Consider the following 22,000-nt stretch of genomic DNA (forward strand, 5'->3'; position numbering starts at 1 on the left):
ACTATATCCCCAGCCTAGTTATTTTTTGTTTATTATTTACTTATTGTCATTTCCATTTCTCTGTTAAGAGCACCTATTTTCTGACTCTTCTCAACATGAGATGTGACAGTTTACATCTATGAGGCTATCTCCTTTAATCCCATGAACATGTCTATAGGAACTGCTGTGGAGTCTCCTTAGGCCTTCTTCATGGCTTCGCCTTCTTTTTGGTTACTTTCTTGTTGTTTGTTTGGTTTGGTTTTTCTCGTGTCTGGTAACTTTTGTTGAAAACTGCTCACTGCATCACGATGATGCTGGTTTTGTTGGCGTCTCCTGCAGTTATGGTGTTTGGTGGTAGGAACTTATCTGGACCTGGTTTACAAAATAAGCTCCCAACATGGTGCACTGCCCCTCACCATCTCTGCACAGTGTAGTGTCAGCATTTACTTAAATTTTTCCATGATTTATTTTTATTGTTTTCAGTTATTTGTATGTGTGTCTATGTGTATGTGTACATGTGTGCAGGCGCCCGTGGAGGCCAGAAGTCTTGGATCCCCCTGGAGCTGTTGTTAGAGGCAGTTGTGAGCCCCCAGACATGGGTGCTGGGAACCGAACTTGGGTCCTCTGCAGGAGCAGCAAGTACACTTAGCCACTGAGCCATCTCTCCAGCCCTTTTACTTCACTTTTTAGTCTGGATCCCCCAAGGGTCTGGTCACGTTCTGCGTTGCAAGATAATCATTTGAACAGAGAGCATGTTCAGACATCTTGAACAAGAAGCCCTCCACACTCCGCTGCCCAAGCTGGGTGCGGTTGGAGGAACAGCTGTACAGCAAGCCCTCTCATGTCCCTTGGATCTCACTTCCAGCTGTACTCTCTTGGGTCTCCCCCCACCCATCACCTCACTCAAGCTTGTGTTAGCAATTCACTGGGTGTATATCGAGATTTTATTATCTTGACTTCTTCATAGCCATCTTGCCTGAAGGATCTTCCGATTCTGGCTGAGTTTCTTTCCACCCGTGACCAAAGCTATAACCTTAATCCAAGGAAGTTGTAGTTTTCCCCACTTCTTGTAATTGTTTATTACAACTGAATAAATAATCTTTAACCCATAAACTGCAGATTTTCTTCTCCACCCCTCCCCCCCCCAGACCAAACCTGCTCCCACTACCTGCTACAGCTGCTGGTTCCCATTAGCCTTTGGACCAAGCCCACCACAGGTACCAGCAAATCTCTGATTTTCCTCACCCAAGGTAGCACACTGCAGGGTCGGCAGCACAATAAGGCCACAGACTAGTGGCCATCATGGTACGACACAAGTTCTTAATGATGGGTCATTTTCCAGTGATCTGGATATTTGTTCTTTGTACTTGTTTTGTTGACAATTATATCTCATATTATACTTGTTGCCATTAAAAGGGGACTATCGAATGTCTCATGCCACCACCTTGGAGGTGAATCTTAGGTTAGATTACCGTAACATCCACTTGACTATTCTATTGCTCACATCTTTGGGTTTTAATTAGAGATGAGCTGCTGCTACCAGGAGGTTGGTGTAGAGTCATGGAAAGAGAGCCCTGAGTTTTGCATAAGTCACCTCAAATGCACAAAAATAAATGGGGGAAAGTGATGGAGGAAGGCAGTCAAGCTGAACACAGAGCTGGGTGAGTCAGAGCTGGGTTTGGTCTCAGTCCTGCCCTGAAAAGACCTCTCTGAGGCTCCCTGACTTTCTACAATGTCTGACAATGGATACTCCATCTAACCTGACATTCTTTACCATCTCTCCCATAGATCTTCTCCCCACCAGGTTTCTTAGGGGCCCTGTGGCTTTGAGAGCAAGAAAATGGCTGAAGTCAGTTTTCACTTCTGCTCAGACGTCTGAAGCCAGCAGCAACATCATTCCCTGGTTCTTTTCTGAGTGGGTGCTGGAGTGTGTGTGTGTGTGTGTGTGTGTGTGTGTGTGTGTGTGTGTGTGGTCTCCAACCTCTATTTGTGGCAAACAGAAGGATGGCTTTTTCTCAGGCTAAACTGAGGCAAAGGCCATAATCTACAGCTAGCAAATGGGAATCTCTTCTAAGCAAGCTCTCCCATCTCTCCCACTCTATCTATGGGTAGAGCCAATGTCAGAGGAAGCTGGATCCCTGACTTCCCTTTGTATTGTCCTAGCCTCAGATTCAAGTATATAAAAGCTGTCCAAACATTCTCTGTTCAAGGGAGATAGTTCATTTGGTAAAATGCTTTCTTTGCAGGCAGAAGAAGCCAAGTCCGGGACTCAGAACCCACTTTCAAACAAAAACTGGTGTGTGCTTATGATCCCAGCCAGGGAGAAAGCGGAGACAGGAGGATTCCTGAGGCTCAGTGGCCAGCCATCTTATCCTGTTTGTCAAGTTTAAAGCCAATGAGAAAAAATGCCTTAGAAAAAAAAATGACACCTGAGGAATAATTTCTGAGCGATTCCCTTGGTTTCCACACACAAGTGCCTGTTTGTTGTAGCTGAACACTCCAGCTGCTTACTCTGTCCTAACTACTGTGACAGGAACATTTAGACCTGAATCCAGCTTTTCCCCCCATTCAAACCTTTGGGGACATGCAACAGCACTTAGAACCCAGAGCTCTGAGCCCTGCTGCAAAGGACTTGTGATAGCTCTTTCCTACAACTGCCGTGAACACTGTCTTAGCCCTAAACTCCCAGGAGGAAGCACCATATGGAAACAGACTATGGGCTGTAGTGTAGAAACTGGCAGATGGATGACACACTCCATCAAGGCTCCCAGACCATAAAGAGAAGGGCAGATCTGCCCACTGGCTCCCTTAGATGCCTGGATAAGCAGGTGATCAGCGCGCCATGGTGTCTGCTGGGCCAGCAGGTCCTCTTAGCAGTTTTCTTGATCCCGTTTGCCCCTTGACTAATGTGGGGAAGGATATGGCTAACCATGGTGCTACGGTCCTTCCCCTGCAACCTCTCTCTCGCTTCTCTGAGTGTTCATTGCCAAGTAGAGTGGTTGGTTATAGAACCTCTGAGGTCAGAATCATGCAGTGGCTGCAGTACTATCAAATATGGGGGATTTGTACTTACTGAGCATCAATTCCACATACCCTAGTCACACCCATTCTGCCACTGAATGGTCACAGCATCCTGTGACCTCACTAATATTAGCATCGTTTAAAAGCAAAGCAAAGCCAACGGACTGAGAAGACACTGCCCTACTTCCCACAGGTGGCCCAGACAGAGCCCACTGAAAAAAATACTTCCTAGAGTTAGTTGGAGGTGTGTTAACCCTGCTGAACCAGCTGAGAGAAAACACCAGCCACCGGGTGAAACCAAAGCCAGTGAGAAAACGTTGGGGTGACCCAGGGACATCGTGACCAGCATGGCTGAAGGCTGGGTGCCCATGGAGCTTCCTCAGGAGCACCTCTGGGGCTGAGGAGCCAGAAGTCCCCAGAAGACTTAGCTGGAGGGTGGAGCTTACATTGGGCTGCTCCTTAGGGCAGTTGATGGAGGTCTGATCACAGCAGCAGGCACACACACACACACACACACACACACACACACACACACACACACCACACCCCTCTGTGTGCTGCTGGCAGGAAGCCACGAGCAACCAAAGCTGACTGAAATGAGAAGACTCCCTCTGGGGATGGGATTGATTTTTCTTAACTGGGTCCAGAGCTCCTGGTTACTGCTAGAAGGTTCTTCAATCATATGCAGCCTGGAATCCGAAGAGCTATGGTGAGAAGCTGTTGAAGCCCTGAGAGGTAGGTCTGTCAGCTGGGTTCTGGGCAGTTCGTCTCTCTACAGGACGTGAACAGTGCTCTGAGGCCTCTGGGGTGGGTGAGTGGGCAGGGACATTGCCTTGGTTGTTACATGTGGAGCTCATGTGCTCTGTGCTGTGGCTATGGATAAGACACCCCACTGTTTGCTCCCTGAGGAGTCTTTGGATTTATGAAAGTTCATCCATCCGGGGTAGACTGATGTCTGAGGCTCCAAGATGGGAAGAATAGTGAAGGTCCCACAGAGAGCTTGGGCTGTGGGAGAAAATGGATGGGGACTGCTGACCAGCTGTGGGGCTAGAGGCAAGTTCCCCAGCCTCCTAGAAAGAAAGGCAGCTGGAGCCACTCTGCAGAGCCCAGTGAGGTTGGCAGTTACATGTGCACCATCCGGCTTAAGGTCAATGTCTGGTTGTTGCTTTCTCTTACTTTGTTTTTGAGTGGAATCGTCTGGCTTTTCAGGTATTCAGGGGATGATGAAAAGACAGAACTGGTTTCATAAGGATCTTTTTGGCCAAGATATGTTTTATTAGTAAACGCAAACTGAGGAAAAAGATAAATAGTTGATAGATAACATGTTTTTAAAGGATTTTTTCTTTGTTTTTGTTTGATTTTTGGTTTTTTAAGTAGGGTGTCTCTATGTAGCCCTGGCTGTCCTGGCACTCATTTTATAGACTGTGCTGGTTTTGAGCTCAGAGATCTGCCTACCTCTGCCTCCTGAGTGCTGGGATTAAAAGCCTGTGCCACTACATCAGGCTTTCTTGAAAGGATTTTTTTTAAAAGTATCTTGGACTTGGGTTAGGGAGCTAGCTCAATCAGTAAAGAATTTGCTTTGGAAGTGTCAAGACAACCTGATTCCCTAGCATACATGGGAAAAGCCTGGGCATGGTAGCACACACTTGTAATCTCAGTCCTGGGAAGGTGGAGACAGAGGGAACCCCGAGGCTCATTGGTCAGGCAGTCTCTCCCACTCTGCAATCTTTACTCCAGTGAGAGATTCTAGCTGAACAAACAAACAAACCAAAAAACCTGCAAGGTGGATAGCCCCTGAGGAACAACACCCATACATGTGCACACACATACACGCTTTCAAAGCGTCTCTATTCGCTTTGTGATTGGTCGTTTTAGTCATCCTCATTGGCCCACACCAACAAACAACCAGTGTTACCACGAGCTGGAACTGTGGGGGGATTCTCTTGACATGCCTGCAGGTGGGAGGGCTAGTTCCCCTGACCTTCAGGCAGACTGGGTCTAGAGTACGAGAGACAGAAACAGCAGCTGGACAGGGTAACTTTACAGATGGCCGCTTAGCCGAGTTACCAAGATCAGCCACACCAGGGATAAGACATATTGTTGCTGTGAGCTTCTGCCACCAGGCACTTCCTTCCCCCAAGCTGCCAAGACCACAGAGGTCCAAACTGAGGGGTTTTCTCTAATGTATTAACCTTCAAGACCGACAGGGTCCCCCAATCAAGCGGAGGTGGTGAAGTTACAGATCAATGTCTCTGGTACCACTCCACCAGTGTTAGTATCTTAGTTCTGGTGACTGCCGTTTTTCCACAATCGTTGAAATTTTCCAAAATAAGAAGTTCAAAAAAAAAAATTAAAAATTCATACTCATCTCACCTCATGTGGTCACATGATGAGTACTCCTGGGGAAACTTGTCTTTGAACCTTCTGGAACCCAGGAGACCTTTGCTGCTCTTTCTGATCCTCCATCGACTTCAGGACCACATTGTATTTCCTGCTCCTTGCTGGATTTTTCTTCTGTTTTTTGTTGGATTTACATTTGGGGGCTCTCCCTCGTGTCAGGGGCTGTGGGCTGACATCAGCCTGTCCTGCTCTGCAGCGCTCACTGTCTGCTGTGGACTCAGCCTCCCAAGCTCAACTGTTCTTCAAGAAGAAGGCAAGGGGGTACCCAGACCAGCATAGGGTGCCTCTCAACCAAATGGAGCCAGCCATCCTTTGGGCTCCATTGTCCCTCAGGAGTCCACGGCTGGCCTAGCAACTTCGGTCTGTGTTTGAAAATGCTTCTCTCTGAGTGAAGTACGGTGGGTGGTGTGGAGGACAGGGACCAGAGGCTGACACCGGCACTCAGTGGCCTGCTGTAAGGTTCAGGTCTGTGGAAAGGAGCTGTAGGACAGGGCCGCCAGCGTTTCCTCAGCAGGCCTGCCAGAGCAGATGCACTTTCCTCAAAATTGATGCCTCTGCCAGATTAGCGACACCTCGGAACCTAGAGAGGAAGAAGAAGACTGATAACGTTTCAGGAAGATGATGCTTAGATGTGAATCACAGCCCTGAGATGAAAATCAAAACAGAGAACAGTGGTTATGACCTAGACTCAGGACGTTTCCCACCAATGTGGTTTATGTTGTGCTGTGCTGTGCTGGGTTACGTTATCCTGGAGTCCCCTCCTATCTTCTCATGAAGAACCTCTTCTCTTCCCTTCTCTTCCCTTCCCTTCCCTTCTCTTCTCCTCTCTTCTTTTTTCTCCCTAACTTGGGATTGAACCTAAGGTCTCAAGCTTGCTAGAAAAGTGTTGTGCCCCTGAGATAACCCAGCCCCCCCTTTTCCCCTTTCATTCTTTCATTCTGAGACAGAGTCTCACTGGGTGTCCAGGCTGTCCTTTACCTCATTCTGTAGCCCAGACAGGCATGGAACTTCAGTCCTCCATCCTCCGCCTCCTGAGTGGCTGGGGTCCGAGGCCTGACCTACCAGGCTTGAGGACCATTTTTGGGTGAAAGAAGGAACAATGAAAGAGAGTGTGAGGGGCGGTTAGGCTATGAGGAGGAAAGCTGGGGGAGGAAGGGCCGAGCTCCGATTGTCACTGTTAACCATGGTCAACTCCAGGATGGTCTCCATGGCCTGTGCCGTGGGCTCTGAAGCAGCACATTCAGGGGAAGAGGCATGCCTAAATTCTGGGGCATTCTACTTCCCTTGAGGTGGCGTGGGACAGAGGTCTGAAGGGGACATGGCTCTGGAACCTGCCAGCTGAGGGAAAGTGAGCCAGTGGCCTGATGGCTCTGTGTTCTGCTTCCTCGCCATGTCCAACAGTAGCCACAGCCCCTCCAAGTGGAGATCCTAAACAGAACCACAAGATGGAATACAGGTTCTACTGCAGAGCAACGTCTCCCCCAAGGTGACAGTGGGCCTCCCAGCCCTCCCTCACCAAAAGGATGCTAATTCCCCAACCTTACAGCAAGGAGTTCTTGGGAGGCCTTGTCGTCTCCACCCTGTTGGCCTCTGTACACCTGAGACCTGGGATGTTGCTCCAGGACCAATAGCAGAAAAACATGACACATCTGGCCTGCACAACAAATGTAGGGGATGCTTATGTCCACAAATCCACTGTGGTATCCACAAGGGCTTTAGATGTCCCGCCTTCCCGGGTCAAATCACTTTTGACCTTCAAGACCAGGGCTCTTGACATGTTTACTGGAGCCACTGAGTGCTCTGAGCCTGTGGCTGTTGACTAGAGGCTGCTAAGAAATGGTGAAGGAAAGGCCTACAAGGAAAGAGGAGAGAGGCCTCTAGGAGCTGGTGTCATCTACGGTACAGTGCGCACTCTCTTGCGTAGAGAGCCCTAGGGTTTGCACCGTCTTCCCTTAGGCAGCAAGGTTTGAGCTACTGATGTGATCTGGGAATGAATGACTTCCGCTTAATTCCTGTGGGCAGGGCGCAGCTCAGCCACTTGTCCCTGGGTCGCAGGGAGACTTTTCCTAGCTCTGTCGTGCACTAGTCATGTTGTAGGAAGACGTCGTCTGCAAAGGTCTTTGTTCACCAGGCAGGGAGGCAGGATGGGTTTCTGGCATGGCATGGCTCTGTTGGAAGGGAGAAGAGAAAAGAGATGTCGTTTACCTCTGAGATGGGCAGAGACACTTGCTCTCTGGAGCCTAGGCCTGGCAATCCCATTCCTATGTGCAGGCTTGGAATGGGGGCATGATGGGATGAAGGAGATGGGCAAACTGGAGGAGGGATAACTGACAAGATGCTTAGAGCTGGAGGATAGGTAGGAGATTTTTAAAAGGTGAAAGCAGTTAGGCATAGCAGTACACGTCTTTAACACCAGCGCTCAGGAAGCAGAGGAAGGCAGATCTCCATGAGCTCTTGGTCAGTCTGGTCTAAATAATGAATTCCATGCCAGCCAAGGATACATAGTGAGACTCTATCTCAAAAGAGATAAAGATAGAGAGATTAGATAGGTGGGTAGATGATAGATAGATAGATAGATAGATAGATAGATAGATAGATAGATAGACAGACAGACAGACAGACAGATAGATAGATAGATAGATAGATAGATAGATAGATAGATAGAATGTCTAGTGCTCCTGCTGGCACCAGTTCTGCCCCTGTGTCATCTAGATCTGTGGCATCTAGCTGGATGCTGTGAGGGTGTTGAGGTACAGATGGGTGCTGATGAATATTGTTGAGTGTGGGGCCTGTTACTGTCATTGAGAAGGGCAGATGTGGTCACCAGGGTTGCAGGTAAAGGCACCACCTCACTTCAGGTGGGCGTTCTAGAGGAAGTCAGTGTTCTAAAGCAGGCATGTTCAGCCTGTTGCCAGCTACAAAAACAGCCCCAGTGCAAAGTCACGAATGTAATTAAAGCATTATGAAGTGGGGTTTGCGATTTATTTATTTACTTTTATTTATTTATTTATTTTGTAACTTCATTGCACAGTTCTGGAGCATGAATTTTATAGATGACCAAATCGTGTTCCAATGTCAGAATCTGGGTAAAGATTTAAGGTAAGGGGACTCTGAAGGTGAGAGGCCCAGTGGCCCCACTGGAATACAAGGCTCAGATTAGAGGCAGCTGAGTACTTGCAAGTTAGGCTCTTTCTAGAAGCTGGCCTGAGAGGAGGGAGGAGGGAGTTTCAAAGTCCATGTTGATGTAGAGCAGAGCCACAGCCTAGGATCACCAAACAGGGTGCTGATGGTATGGACAGGACAAGATGGTGAGCTGGGGTTAAGAGTGGAGTTAAAGCCAGAAGCTGATAGAATGCTGGAGGTGGACGGTGCCCCGCCGGGCTCATTTGTCTCTGAGACTGTACTTCTAGACTGGAGCCCTGGCCTCGTGCCTTGGCTGGGCGCCTTCCTCTTTCTGAGCTCTGTTTCCAACTGTGATTTTTCAGATGGGCGTCGGGGGTGGGGGAGGTTAAGCTACCTCTCAGACCCCTCATCAGACCTTGATGGCTCTGTGGATACAGCATGTACTCAAGTCAAACAGTGAAGAGTGGTTAGGACTCAGGCACCTAGAAATCTACCAGGAAGCTCTACCAGACAGCCCTGCGTTAGCAGCAGGAACCTGCCCAGGGGCCCAGAGCTGGGTAGGGGTAGGACTGAGATGTGCAAGCTCAGGCTCCTGTCCTTGGGATTAGTCTGAACAAACATTAGTCAGAACCTTAGCACCGAAGCAAGGCTAGGAGGTGAGGGTGGGGGGATGGGAGTTGGGGAGGAGTGGGGTAGATGGTTATGGAGGTGAAGACTGAGATCAGGCTGCAGCATGACCTGTACACAGACTGAGAGGCCAGGGCCCGGGATGTGATGAGCTCTAAACTATGCTCATGGAAGACACAAGCCGTTACCTACAACCTCTGGCTGAGGCAGTTTCTACCCCCAGGAGACTCTGGCGCCTGCTTGCCTAGGGACATGTTCCTGCTAAGCCTGTTTCTACGCCCTGTGGGCTGTTAGTGTGGTATCCTTCCCTTGTTTTCCTAGGGAAGATCTTTCCCACGTCGTTGGTCCCTCCCTACTATCCTGCTGCCTTTGGGGTGAAGTTCTCCTCACATTCCTCTGCCTCTTTGGCTCTCAACTCTGCAACTGTCTGTCACCCCTCAGTTGCTACACGGTGTGTTAGTCAGAGATCAAGACCCTGTGTCAAGCCTGTGGAACACAGGAGTGAGAGTGGTCATGAAAGGCAGCCTTGCATGTCAATCATTCATTCCAACAGTCCAATGAGTGGACTGTGGAACTGTCCCCATGGTCCTTCAGAATGCTTTGATCCAGCAGAAAAGGAAGCCAGGCCATTTGTGTGCCCAGACTGGAAAGAGCACTGGGGTCAGAGAGCTCACTTAGGTTCTTGCTCACTTCCCCCAGCCTCAAGAAGGGCTGACCGTGAAAGAGACTCTCTAGGGAGCCCCGCTAGAGGAGTTCAGCAGGGCTCTGAGGGAAGACCTGTAGGCAGTTCACTTGGATCTGACCTTGACCCCTCATCAGCTTTTGGAGCCTCTCCGTGTTGGAGCTGTCTCTTTCCCTCAGATTCTGCGGTAGGAACCTATCCACAGTCTTCTCGGTAGCTGCGTGGGAGTAGTTGACTTGACGCTCTCATGGGAATACCATGAGGACCGCAGATGCCAGGCGGAAGCTGAGCCAGGCCAGGGTCTTGGCAACTGAGGGACTGTAATGTTTCTCACCACTAATTGGTCACCACAGACAAGCCATTTACATCTGACTCCAAACGTCCGTCTGTTTGTGAGTGATATGAATGTGAACATCAGTCTCTAATGGTATGCACAAACAAGACGACATGTCTGTTCCACAAACCCCACGAATTTAAACATGGAGCCCCCTCCCCGCCCCACACACACCCTTGTTTACAGAAGCCGACCCCTTCTGAGGATAGAAACTAGGAGGGTCTGAAGGGAAACAGGACGGATACACGCTGGAAACTCTGATGGTGTCTTTTCTGCTCTTTCTAACACCAGACTTGGGGTTTGTGGTCGTCTGAGTCTGGGGGTTCTGCTAGCTCTGCCCTGGTCCTACACCCCCAAAGCCAGTCACAAGGGAAGCCACAGAAGGAGTAGGCTGCTGAGACCAGGGACGGAGAACCACTGGGAGGGTAGGCTAATTTAATACAGATGTATCATCTGTCTCCTGACTTCAAATCTGTAAAAATTATGCAACCCCAAAGGTAATGCTGAAAACAGACACGAACCCTGATTCGGCTGGCTTTGCTTATGCTGGTCCTAAGACCTGCTCACTTTGGTTTTTCCTGGGCATAGTTTATCACGGATGGGTGGGACATTACTTTGGTTCTGCTTTTTCCTTCTCTTTCCATCCTAACATAAGCATCTTCCCGTGACTCTATGGCACAATGGTCATCCCCAAGACTGCATAAATACTGGACTTCTAGTTTGGTTTTATTTATTTTTTTAATGATTTCACACAGAGCTGTGCTTAAAAAAAAAAAAATAGCACACAGGCAAAGCTATTCTGAGCTGCATCATGTAACCGAAGGCTGTCTTTTCCTAATCCCTCCAAGGAACGGCAATTAATTGGGAACACAAGATGCTTATTTGGGGGGGCAGAATAGGGTTGGCATCGAGGCACATTGTAAGTGATGACGATGGTGGCTGAGAGTTTTATCCTCTGTCATCTGGCTCCCTGACAACCATAGTTGCTGGCCAGTGCTGTGATGTGGTCTTTGGCCGGAGAACAGACTTTCCTGCCTGGGAAATGAAGTGACTCATAAGGAAACAATCCCCAGAGCTTTGCGCTAGTTTGTTCTTAATCAGAAGTCTGCGAATCTGTTGTAGACTGCCAGGAAAAGGGATCCTGAAAGTGGGTGCCAAATTAATGTAGCATACAAAGACTCTCTCTCTCTCTCTCTCTCTCTCTCTCTCTCTCTCTCTCTCTCTCTCTCTCTCTCTCTCAGAGGTGGGGGGTGTATGCCATGTATGTGCCCTTGGAGGCCAGAAGAGGGCATCAGACCAGAGCTGGAGTTACAGAAAGTTATGAGCTGCCATATGGATGCTAGGAACTGACCTCAAGTTCTCTCCAAGAGCAGCAACTACTCATAACCACTAAGCCACCTTTCCAGTCCCTAAATTTCTATTTTGTTGTTGTTGTTGCTTTTGTTTTTTGAGACAAGGTTTCTCTGTGTAGCCCTGGCTGTCCTGGAACTCACCCTGTAGACCAGGCTGGCCTCGAATTCAAAGATCTACCTGCCTCTGCCTCCCAAGTGCTGGGACAAAGGTGTTCCCCACCACACCCAGCTATAAATTTCTATTTTTAAAAAATTTTTTTATATTCTAATTTTAATAGTAGTAAAAGTAGACTCTCTTACTATATTTCAAAAATAAAAAGCAACCACTTTTTAGAACTGGCATGTTTACGGTAAGCATATTTTCTGGGGACAATATTTTCAATTTCATCATAGTCACTAAGGAGACTGTGAAATCCAAAATACTTTTTGGAGACAGAGTCTCAAGAAGCTCAGGCTGGCTAAAACTTTTTATGAGGCTAAGGATGACCTTGAACTCCTGATCCTCTAGCTCCTGGGTGCTGGGGGGGTTACAGGTGTATGCTACCATACCTAGTTTATGAGATGCTGAGGATCAAACCCAGGGCTTTGTGTACGCTGGTAAGGCTTTCAGTTCTGTCAACGGAGTTACACCCACAGCTCCATATGTATGGTTCCTAGTTAAAGGAAACGTTTTGGTGTTTTTAGACCAGGTGGATTCCACCAACTTCATTCACATTTCCCTCCTGAGAGTCAGAACAGCTTGCCAGGGCTTGTGGATGATGGCTCTTCCCACTGTCAGTGAGCTGTATGCAGCCACCTTATTAGCTAAGGCTGAAGGGGCCTTTTGAAATGCAAGAGAGCAAATGCTCTCAACCACCTGTGGAAGATGTCAGCCTGCTAGTCTGTTGACTCCCTGATGACAGTTAAGGTCCTTCCAAATAGCTGTTTTTATTAACAACGAACTCTCCTGTCTTACTCCGAGGCTGAGAACTTTTTTTTTCTTTTTGCACCCACGAAGAGATGCGAACCTTCAAGTCCAGTGACTTCTTAACGATGTCTTTGTACCTTTGTAAGGTGAAGTGTACATTCTGTGAGGCAGTAGGGAGTTTGGGAGGTGAAGAAGTGTCCGTTTTTTTATGCTTTGGTTTTCCTGGATTGACCAATCGATTGATTGATTCACTCATCCGTTCAAAAAAGAGAAAGATGTGCTGTGTGAACTGTGTTCCCAGCACGAAGGGGTCTGAGAGGCAAAGGTGAGAACAGAAACCAGCTGTCTCTTGGACTCAGTGGGAGGCTGGTTCTTTGCCTTACCTTAGGATGCACAAGTCCAAATCTACCTTTAAGGTCTTTGGGGCAACATAATATGATTGTTTTTTTAAAAAACATCACTTAAGCAACAAAGACTAGGCCAAGATTCTCTTGAATTCTACGTGCTTGATAAAATATTTCCTCTTGCCATTTTATCCTCACACCCCACCCTTCTCTTTCACACAGTGTGGCTCTGGCATGTGCTCTGTGTGTTCTCTGGTGTTGAGTCTTGGTAGAGCATACCCAGGTTCCAGCCTCCTCTTCAGTGTGTCCCTCATTGTTCAGGAGGAGGCTGGTGATCACACTGTCGTTAGTTCAGGAATGGGCCCCCTAAACTTTAGAGGTACAGGGTTGTTTTACCCCATGTCTCGGTAAGTCTGAGCATAGGTCTAGGTTCCCCCTACACCCTACTGCTTCTCAGCACCTCCATAAACCTGCAGTAGACTCATGGGACTGCTAACTATGGGGTTGGTGCTACTTGGGGATCATCCCGCAAAGCCATTGTTACGCTGATAAGGAAACAAAGCCCCAAGGGGAAGTGGTTCATACCAGGTGACCCGGGGAGGTCGCACCATCCCGCAGAGCCTCCAGAATGGTCAGAAAGACCAGTTTAGCATGTTTTTGGCACCCTCGGGGGAGAATTGTTCAATTCCATGCCATTTAAGTGCGGTCTATCAGCAAACCTCAAATCCTGGACTCTGTGTGGGCACTGTGGAGGAGAACGTGGTCAGCAGAGCAGCTCGCTTCCCTGGCCTCAGTGGGTTTTGGGGTCCACTGCAATAGGAGAAGTCTGCCTTGGAAAGACTCCAGCTCACTGCCCTGCCTTTAGTGAGAAAAATACTGAGGATTTTTCTGAGTCACAGCAAGTTTAGCATTGTGTTATGTTCAACAAGAGGAAGGCTCTACTGAGAATCACACTTTCTCTTTCCGATACAAGGACCATTTTACTTCAGCATCCATCTTGGGCAACAACTTAAGGAGCACCTCCTCTGTTTTATAAGTGAATGGGGTCTGTGCAAGCTCTCAGGTTCTCTGTCCCTCATCACCTTGACCATGTGCCATCCGTGGCTGAGTCAGGTGGCCATTCCAGCTCACTGAAACACACATTCAAAACAAAACCAGAGCCACAATCTGTCCTTGAGATAACCATGAAAAGCTCAGCTGTCTGCTCATGAAAGAGGCACTCATGTCCCTCTGTAACTGTACAATCATAACCAAAGAACGCTGAACATAGAATATGGAGGTCTGAGGTCCGGGAGTGATCACCCTGGAATGATGACAGGCTGTGTTTGTCCCCTCTCACCTCCCATGCAGTTAAAGTACCTCTGGCAGACCTGGCCAATCTGTCTAGTCTGTTTCCTTGGTTGTAAAGTGGGGCAGTGGGGCTAGGGGCTGCCTGGGGCAGAGTGAAGTCTGTGTACAGTAGAGACGCAGTGTCATAGGTGGGTAACTTGATCCCTTTGGGAAGGCCTGATTGGGGGACACGAGAAGGAGCAGAGAAACCAGAGGGGACCTGCTGGTGTCTCGGTAAGGGAGAAGACAGTTCAGATCAAGTAAAATATCAGGGATGGAGGCCACAAGACATGTCCAATTATGCCACCATGTTGATGAGGGCAGCAATAGAAATTAATCATGCATGAATATGGGAAGGAACGTGGAGTGGCTGTCTAAAATGGAAAGATCTGGGCCTAGCAGGGTGGTGAGTAGGTCAAAAGCTTAGTTCTGTCCGTTTTCAGTCTGAGCCATCTTCTAGAGTTCTCAGAGGTGGGTTGAGGAGAGAGCCCGGATGGTAAAGTGCTTGTTGAACAAGCACAATGACCTGAGTTTGATCCCCAGAACCCAAGCTTTAAAAGTCAAGCATGGTGTTACATTCTTGTCCTGCCAGCACCGGGGAAGCAGAGACAGGCAAATCCCTGCAGCCTGCCAGCCAGTCAAGCTGAATCAGTGAACCTCAGGCCAGAGAGAAATCCTGTCTCAAAAACGCAAAGCGGACAGTTCCTGAGGAATGACACTCAGGTGGACTTCTGGCCTCCACAGACATGCATGCATGTGCACCCACACACACATGAACACACACACACACACACACACACACACACACACACACACACACACACACAAAGACCCAGAATTAATTGTCTGACAGTTGACACTGTCAGCTGGTCTCTGAGTTCTATGGCCCTTCCTCTGGTCCTTTCTCCCTCATGAGTGTTGTGGTCTTCCAGACTCCTCACATACCCTGGTAGTTCAGACCCTGTGTAATCTTTCAAGGGTGGTTTTCTATTCTCAGATGCACAACTGTGGGCAGCCTCCAGGATGTAAGGGATGACCACTTGTGCCATGACAAACAGGGACCATACTTCTGAAGACCAGCCTTCCTAGCCAAACTGGGGTCTTCAGGACATAGCCAAGTCCTGTCTGGGAGGACCCGCCAGCCTCAGTTCTGCAATGGGGACTTTCGGCCCCATTGCATACAGATAGGCCTATTACATAACCCCCCAATCAGTTGGACTTGAGTCAAGGGTCCCCTGTCAGAGAGGGGAGTGACCCTGCGAAGCCAAGAAGCACATTTCCCATAATAGCAAGAGCACCCGCTCTCAGAAGCAGGTCGTGGCTTCAGGAGTCATCAGGGGATGGTTTGGACTGGGCTGGCCCTATGACCTAGTCACCACACGGAGGAATGAAGAACCCTAGGGTTCCCTTGGTAGATGTGGAAACTGAAGCTGGGTGGAGGGAGTACTCAGCCAGTAACTATCACTTCATGAATCAGGCAGAGAAGTGGGCCCCTGGGTCCCAGGTGAGCTCAGTGCCCAGCCTTCCGTCTCGCATGGGCACTAGCCACCTTTATCCACCAGGCACAGATTCTTAAGCTCAGGCTCCTGCAGGGACCAGATGTTGGCACAATTGCAATTCAGACATGGCTTGCATATGAGCTCATGCTGCCCAGAAGGACATTTGCCTTCATGAGTTTCCACAATGTGGTTGGGGTTTCAGGTGCTTGCTGGAGACGGGACTCTGATTCTGAACACAGATCCTAATCTTCTTCGGAAAGGCTGAGGTGGCTCTTCCCGCTGCAGATAGCCCGACCCTCCAACAGAGGTCATCACACGTTGTAGATGTGATGTAGTGAGATGCCGGTGGCATCGCCTGTTTCCATCTATGCCCCCATATCTGCTGACAACACCCGTGTCCCAGCCACAGTCTCTTGCTTCTCCTCCTGCCTAGGACCCCTGCTTTCCGCTCTCACTCCCAGTCTTCTCCACACAGCAGCTCCAGTGATCTTTGTAAAAGGTACGTTGGCTCTTAAAAGCATGCAGTGGGTCATCCTGGTATTAGCAATGAAATCCCAGCTCCTCCTAGACTTATGCCCACTTCCTCTGTGGTCCCTGCATCATTGCACTCCAGTGCGTTACCTTTTGCTCCTGGATGATGCTGAAGCCATACTTGGGCTTTGCCTCCCCACCCCACCCCCAACCCAGCAATACTTCCTTGTCATTCATCCCCAAGCATGATGACTTTCACCCAATGCTGGAAGAGATTTTATCTGAACAGTCCGGCCCTTCTGGTGTGGTTGATGGACTTTCTCCACAGCACTCGCCTCTGCTGGGAATTCCTGCTCAGTGATTTGTTTGTTTGCTACTGCCTTCTCTTGGCTCTCCTCCCATGTCATTCTGAACATGAACTCTCCATGGCCCCAGTACTCGCCAGCATCCTGGCTCTGGAAAGCATTTGTTGAGGGATGATGGGATCCTCTTGGGGGAGGAATCAGACCATCTCTGGGATCGTCCTGGGTAGTAGAGACCATGCTGCCATCACAGGAGGCAGCTGACACTGTCATAGCCTTTCTAGCAAGCGACTTGGTGACTTGGGTCAGGGATCCTGAAACAGTTTCTAGGAACCAGTCCAAACTGGTTTTCCTTCTGAGAACCTAGAAAGCCTGAAGTGCCGGGAGATACAGTAACCAGCTCACATGCGTGGGGTCAGATGAAGGTAAGCTCGCCCATGCAAATACTCATACACATGCGTAGCAAGGAGAGCTGTAAAAGCGTGTTCAAGTCGGCGAGGTGAGAGAGAAGCTTCTGATAAAATATTGAGTGATGAAAAGGCAAAGTGTCTCAGGTGACGTGTCAGCCAGTGCTCCCTCCCACAGACGCTGTGTCAGACCCAGCTCCACTTGCAGTCTTCTGGGAGATGCTGTGAACTGCTAATCACTGTCGCCTCCACTTTACCAGACAGTGAAGGAGACTCAAGAGACGAGGACACTGGCAAACGGGCTTTAGTCCTCAAACCTTGCAAACTGTAATGTCAGGACGTGGGCAGTACCTCCCCTTCCACAGACCGCATGTCATCGTATTCCACTTAAAAACATGCACATTCCCCGAAGAAGAATAAGTAAAATTCAAATAATCAAGAGGCTGCCTCTGGATATTAAAATCATGGGGATGCTTTTCTGTATAAGTTCCTGTGTTAGCACTCTTCTTTGTAATACGTGCATATTGTTTCATATGAAATCTCGTGTTGTGTATAAGAAATCAACTGTCAAGCCAGGCATGAGGTGGTCATGCCTGTAATCCCAGCACTCAGAAAGCTGAGGCAGAAGGATCATGAGTTTGAAACCAATGTGTTCTACATAGTTAGGGCCCGTCTCAAAATGAGAGACAGGGAGAGATTCTATATAAACTTACCCTATTGATTTAGAAGGGAATATTTCTTTTTATTTATTACTAGTGTCTATGTGTATGCATGTGCGTACACACACACACACACACACACACACACACACACACACACCCCAGGATCCACCCCTCCACCCCACAATGAAAAGAGAAGCCCACTAATCTGTGCCATCAACAAGTCAAAAGGAGAAAGGATTGCTGACGGTCCTGAGAGAGCCTGTGAGACACGTAAGACAGGGTCTGGAGACATCCTGCCCAGGGTTCTTGTGACCCGGAGAAAGGTTGGACCAGGGAGATAGATGACTCACTGAGTAGAGGCACTTGTGGTCAAGTCTGACAATCAGAGTTCAATCCCTGGACTCCACATGGTGGAAGGAGAGAATGGACACCCACAGATCATCCTTGATCTCCACACATGTGCTGGTGTGTGTGTGCGTGCATGCACATGACATACACACATAAATAAATACAATTCAAACTTGGCCACTTCTTCAAAAAGAATGTATGACCATAAATGTAATGTTAATGTAATTAATAGAGAACTTTTTCTCAAAATTATTCTTAAATTATTTTTGAAAAACAAATTAGAAAGAACAAGGAATGAAGTCCTGGCAGGAAGGAGTAATGTGCCGGGTGGTGGCGCATGCTTTTAATCCCAGCATTTGGGAGGCAGAGGCAGGTGGATCTCTGTGAGTTCGAGGCCAGCCTGTTCTACAAAGCGAGATCCAGGAAAGGCACCAAAACTACACAGAGAAACCCTGTCTTGAAAAACCAAAAAAAAAAGAAGAAGGATTTATGTGGTTTCTATGCAGGGGTAGTTTCTATGTGTGGCTCTGTGCAGGGAACACAAGGCCTCCAGGAACAGACCTGAGAATATATGATAGGATTTGGGTCATGAGAAAGACGGGGGTATTTAAAATTTTATTATATAATACTTGACTTTCCAATTCAATAACCATTCTTATTTGGTTTCCTATTCTCTCCTCTAACAGTTTTAAAGTCTGCCTTTGGTTGTTAAATCTTTCATCAACTTAGATTTGATATTAGGGCACAGCTGTGAGGGGAGGGAACAGTTTCACATTTTGACGGAAAAATCAGATGTCACAGCATCAGCCACTGAGTGACCTTCTTTCTGGTGATCTACGGTGTCTGTCTGGTGTCTAGTGTGCTTCCATGTGTGGTGAGTGGTGCTTGTGATGTGTGTGTCTGTGTGTGTGTGTGTGTGTGTGTGTGTGTGTGTGTGTGTGTGTGTGTACTCCTTTGTCGTCTCCCAGTCACTGCAGTTTTTACTGAGACCTCTTTGCCATCTTATTCTTTTCCTTCGTTGATTTTTTTTCTATTCTTAAGCATTTTTCTCATCCACCAAGTTTTAGAAACAGCTTGTGAAGTTTCTGTTGGACTATTGATAGAAAACCCATTTGACTTTTGAAGGCTGTGGGGAGAAGGTTCGTCTCTATGCTATAGTCGCCATAATTAAAATCTCTGTGGCCTGTGAGATGGTCCAGCAGGCAAAGGTGTTTGCAGCACAAACCCAGCAGCCTGAATTCAGGGCCCACATAGTAAAAGGAGAACCAGCTCCACAAAGCTGTCCTGCTTCTACACACACATCATGCGCACACACAATAATAACAAATGAAATGAAAATCTTTTACATTTCCCACTAACAGTGAGCAAGTTTCAACAGTTGCACATTTCTGTATAAGACGGATCAATAACCTGAGCAGATACACTACTGAGCCTCTGTGTGCAGTGAACCACAAACAAGGGGAAAATGAAAAAGCTAAGTTGAGAAAAACGTCTGCAACATATGACACAATGATGTGCGTATTAAATATATGTGTCTTACATAAAAATCTCTGCCATATTATGAGGAAACCAGACCATAGCACTAGAAGCTGTGGTTAATAAATATGACAGATCTTAATAGGTGTAAGCTAAAATTGTCTTATTTATCACTTTCCACTTGAGAAGTCAGCAAGGTTGACTCCCCCTGACCCTTGTTTTTCCATTGACAATGGAGTAAAAAATAACTTTTTCTTCAACACTGAGGGTGTAAATCAGTCCTACCATCACAGGTCAGAAGCCTAAAACATGTGCCTTGTTTCGACACGGAATCCCACTTACAGAATTGCAGCTTTAAAAACGCACAAGGGCAGACGGGATGAGGAATGGGTAAAGGAGCTTGCCGCCAAGCATGGCCATCTGAGTTTGATCCCGGATCCCACGTGGTGCAAGGAGGGAACCAGCTCCTACAAGTCATCCTCTGACCTCCACAGGCATACTGCGGTGTGTGCGACACACACACACACACACACACACACACACACAAAAAAAAAAAAATCAGTCAATAAATGTAATTGCAACTCTTCTAAATTCACAAACAACTCAATATATAGTTTACAAGTCTATAAGTTATCATTATAATATATAATTATGTATAATATGTGATATTATATATAATATATAATTATAATTTATAAGTTATAATTACTGAACATTGAAAATAAGTTATTTGGCTGATAGTGGTTATATAAATTAATAGTAAATAATGTAGAATGGCAGTTAATAATCTGTCAAAACTACATTTACTTACTTATAAATCATATTTTATTTAATTACCTAACTTAGTTATTTAGTAAATATAAGTAAGTTATATTTACTTATAAGTGTAATTCACAAAATAGTGTTCAAGGAAATAATTAAATTACTAAACAGGATAAGTGGTCTGGATATTTTAAGTATGTGTGTATATGTAATAGCCCTGGTAATGCTAATAGTAACTATTTATAATGGTTTTCCGTTGGTGCAGATATTTTTGTTTACTGTGATTTCAGTTTTAGTTTGTTTGGTTTTTGGTGTTTTGGCTTTTTTCTTTCTTTTTTTTCTTTTTTCTTTCTTTCTTTCTTTCTTTCTTTTTTTTTTTTTAGACAAAGTTTCATGTAGCTCAGGTTGGCCTTACGCTCCTAATGGAGCAGAGGATGACTTTGAACTTCTTATCATCCTGACTTCATCTCCCAACTGGCAGCGTCATGAGCCTGAACCACTATACTGGCTTTGTGTGGTGCTGGCAGTGGAACTCAGGTCTTTGTACACACTAGGCGGGAATGACCAACAGAGCCATATCCACAGACTGCTGCTGGGGTTTTAGGGGATTTTCCTTTTTGAATGTGTGTAATCCCCAGATGTTCAGATTTTCTGCATATATGACCAGTTTAACAAAAAAAAGTGAAACTGAAAGGTAAAGAATACTTTTTAATAAACAAACCTGGGAAGGACACAGGGTGAGAAGCATTTCTGCAGGGGGATACAAGCCCCTAAGCTGCTCTGGGGGGCCGGCTGATGACTTGTTGGAGGACGCTCGATGCTTATGCCCCTGAGATTCCACTCACAGGAATTTAACTTCGACAAAAATTAGTGCCAGGGTTTAGTTAGAATTATGACTGCAATCCAGGATGTTTTCACAAGTGTCTGGGGGTGCAAAAGGCGCTGGAAGTAAACTGGTGTGTAACAGAAGGGACGGAAGATATGAAGCTCTGATGGAGGCTTCATAGACCGACGGGCAATAAGGGAGGCAAGGCAGTTAGCGGCGGATAGGACGACTGTGATGTGCTCTTTCAAAAGCAGGTCGCAAAACAGGATGTAGATAATGATCCCATTTTTGCTTTTTAAAAACAAAATGGTCTTGGAGAATTACATACCAGCGTGTTCACAATGGCTGTCTCTGAATGATGGTGTTGGGGATAATTTTTATCTCCCATGTTATTTTCTGAATTTCCTGCGGTAAAAACAAATCACTGTGTAAAAGAGAAAGGACATTGATTTGATTCGTAATAGGTCTCATTCTGCAAGAGTGGATGAAACTGGCCGGGGGCAGGGTGTCACCTACCTCCTGTCCCTCCGCCTTTCTCAGATGGGCTTCAGGACACACACTGGTTGTTTGTTTGTTTTTTTAATTGAGTGATTGTCTTGTTTTTCTCTGTTTTGCTTCTCTCTGTAAAAGGTGTTTAGGCAGGTTTTAGCAGCCCTGGCAGAGGCCTGAACCCTTCCAAGGTTAGCAGTTTGATTTGACTCCACAGATCTCTATATATTTTCTTTAACATCTTCAGATATGTACAGATCGCCCTCTTATTTCCTTTTACACATCTTGATTGTGTAATAAACACCACCTGGGAATGTCCTCGGCTTAACAGTAATATATCCTGGATGTTTTATCTTTCTAGTTCATATCTCTCTTACTTGTTAATTTTTACCCATGCATTTGTTACTTAGCTGCATGTTGCGATTGTATATGTTATTCGTAAATACACTTTTTTTTTTTATAAAAAACATTTTGGATAGCTCCAAAAGATGTCAGCTGAAAACTAAAAATTTGCCTCCCAGCCACGGCTTAGGGCTCTGTCCCAGAAGCGAATGATGATAAATGTGTCTTTAAACCTGTTTTTGCCACAATTAGAACTGCGGTGAGGCTGAGGGGCTGTGGAGATTGCTTGTTCCATGAAGTGTTGTACAAGCATGAGCA

The 22,000-nt window shown here is 47.0% G+C and overlaps 1 protein-coding gene across 1 annotated transcript in view; it reads left to right on the top strand.

Moving 5' to 3' along the window:
* The first annotated feature begins 3,336 nt into the window (after positions 1-3,336).
* Blk (BLK proto-oncogene, Src family tyrosine kinase) overlaps positions 3,337-22,000 on the top strand; it is a 45,776-nt gene continuing 27,112 nt past the window's right edge. The window contains exon 1 of the mRNA XM_052734252.1: positions 3,337-3,735. The gene's annotated coding sequence lies outside the window, so the exon portion shown is untranslated. The remainder of the gene's footprint in view (positions 3,736-22,000) is intronic.

This window comes from Peromyscus californicus, unplaced genomic scaffold (assembly GCF_007827085.1).
Source record: "Peromyscus californicus insignis strain IS unplaced genomic scaffold, ASM782708v3 Scaffold_12__1_contigs__length_115047231, whole genome shotgun sequence".
In the NCBI taxonomy this organism is placed as follows: domain Eukaryota; kingdom Metazoa; phylum Chordata; class Mammalia; order Rodentia; family Cricetidae; genus Peromyscus; species Peromyscus californicus.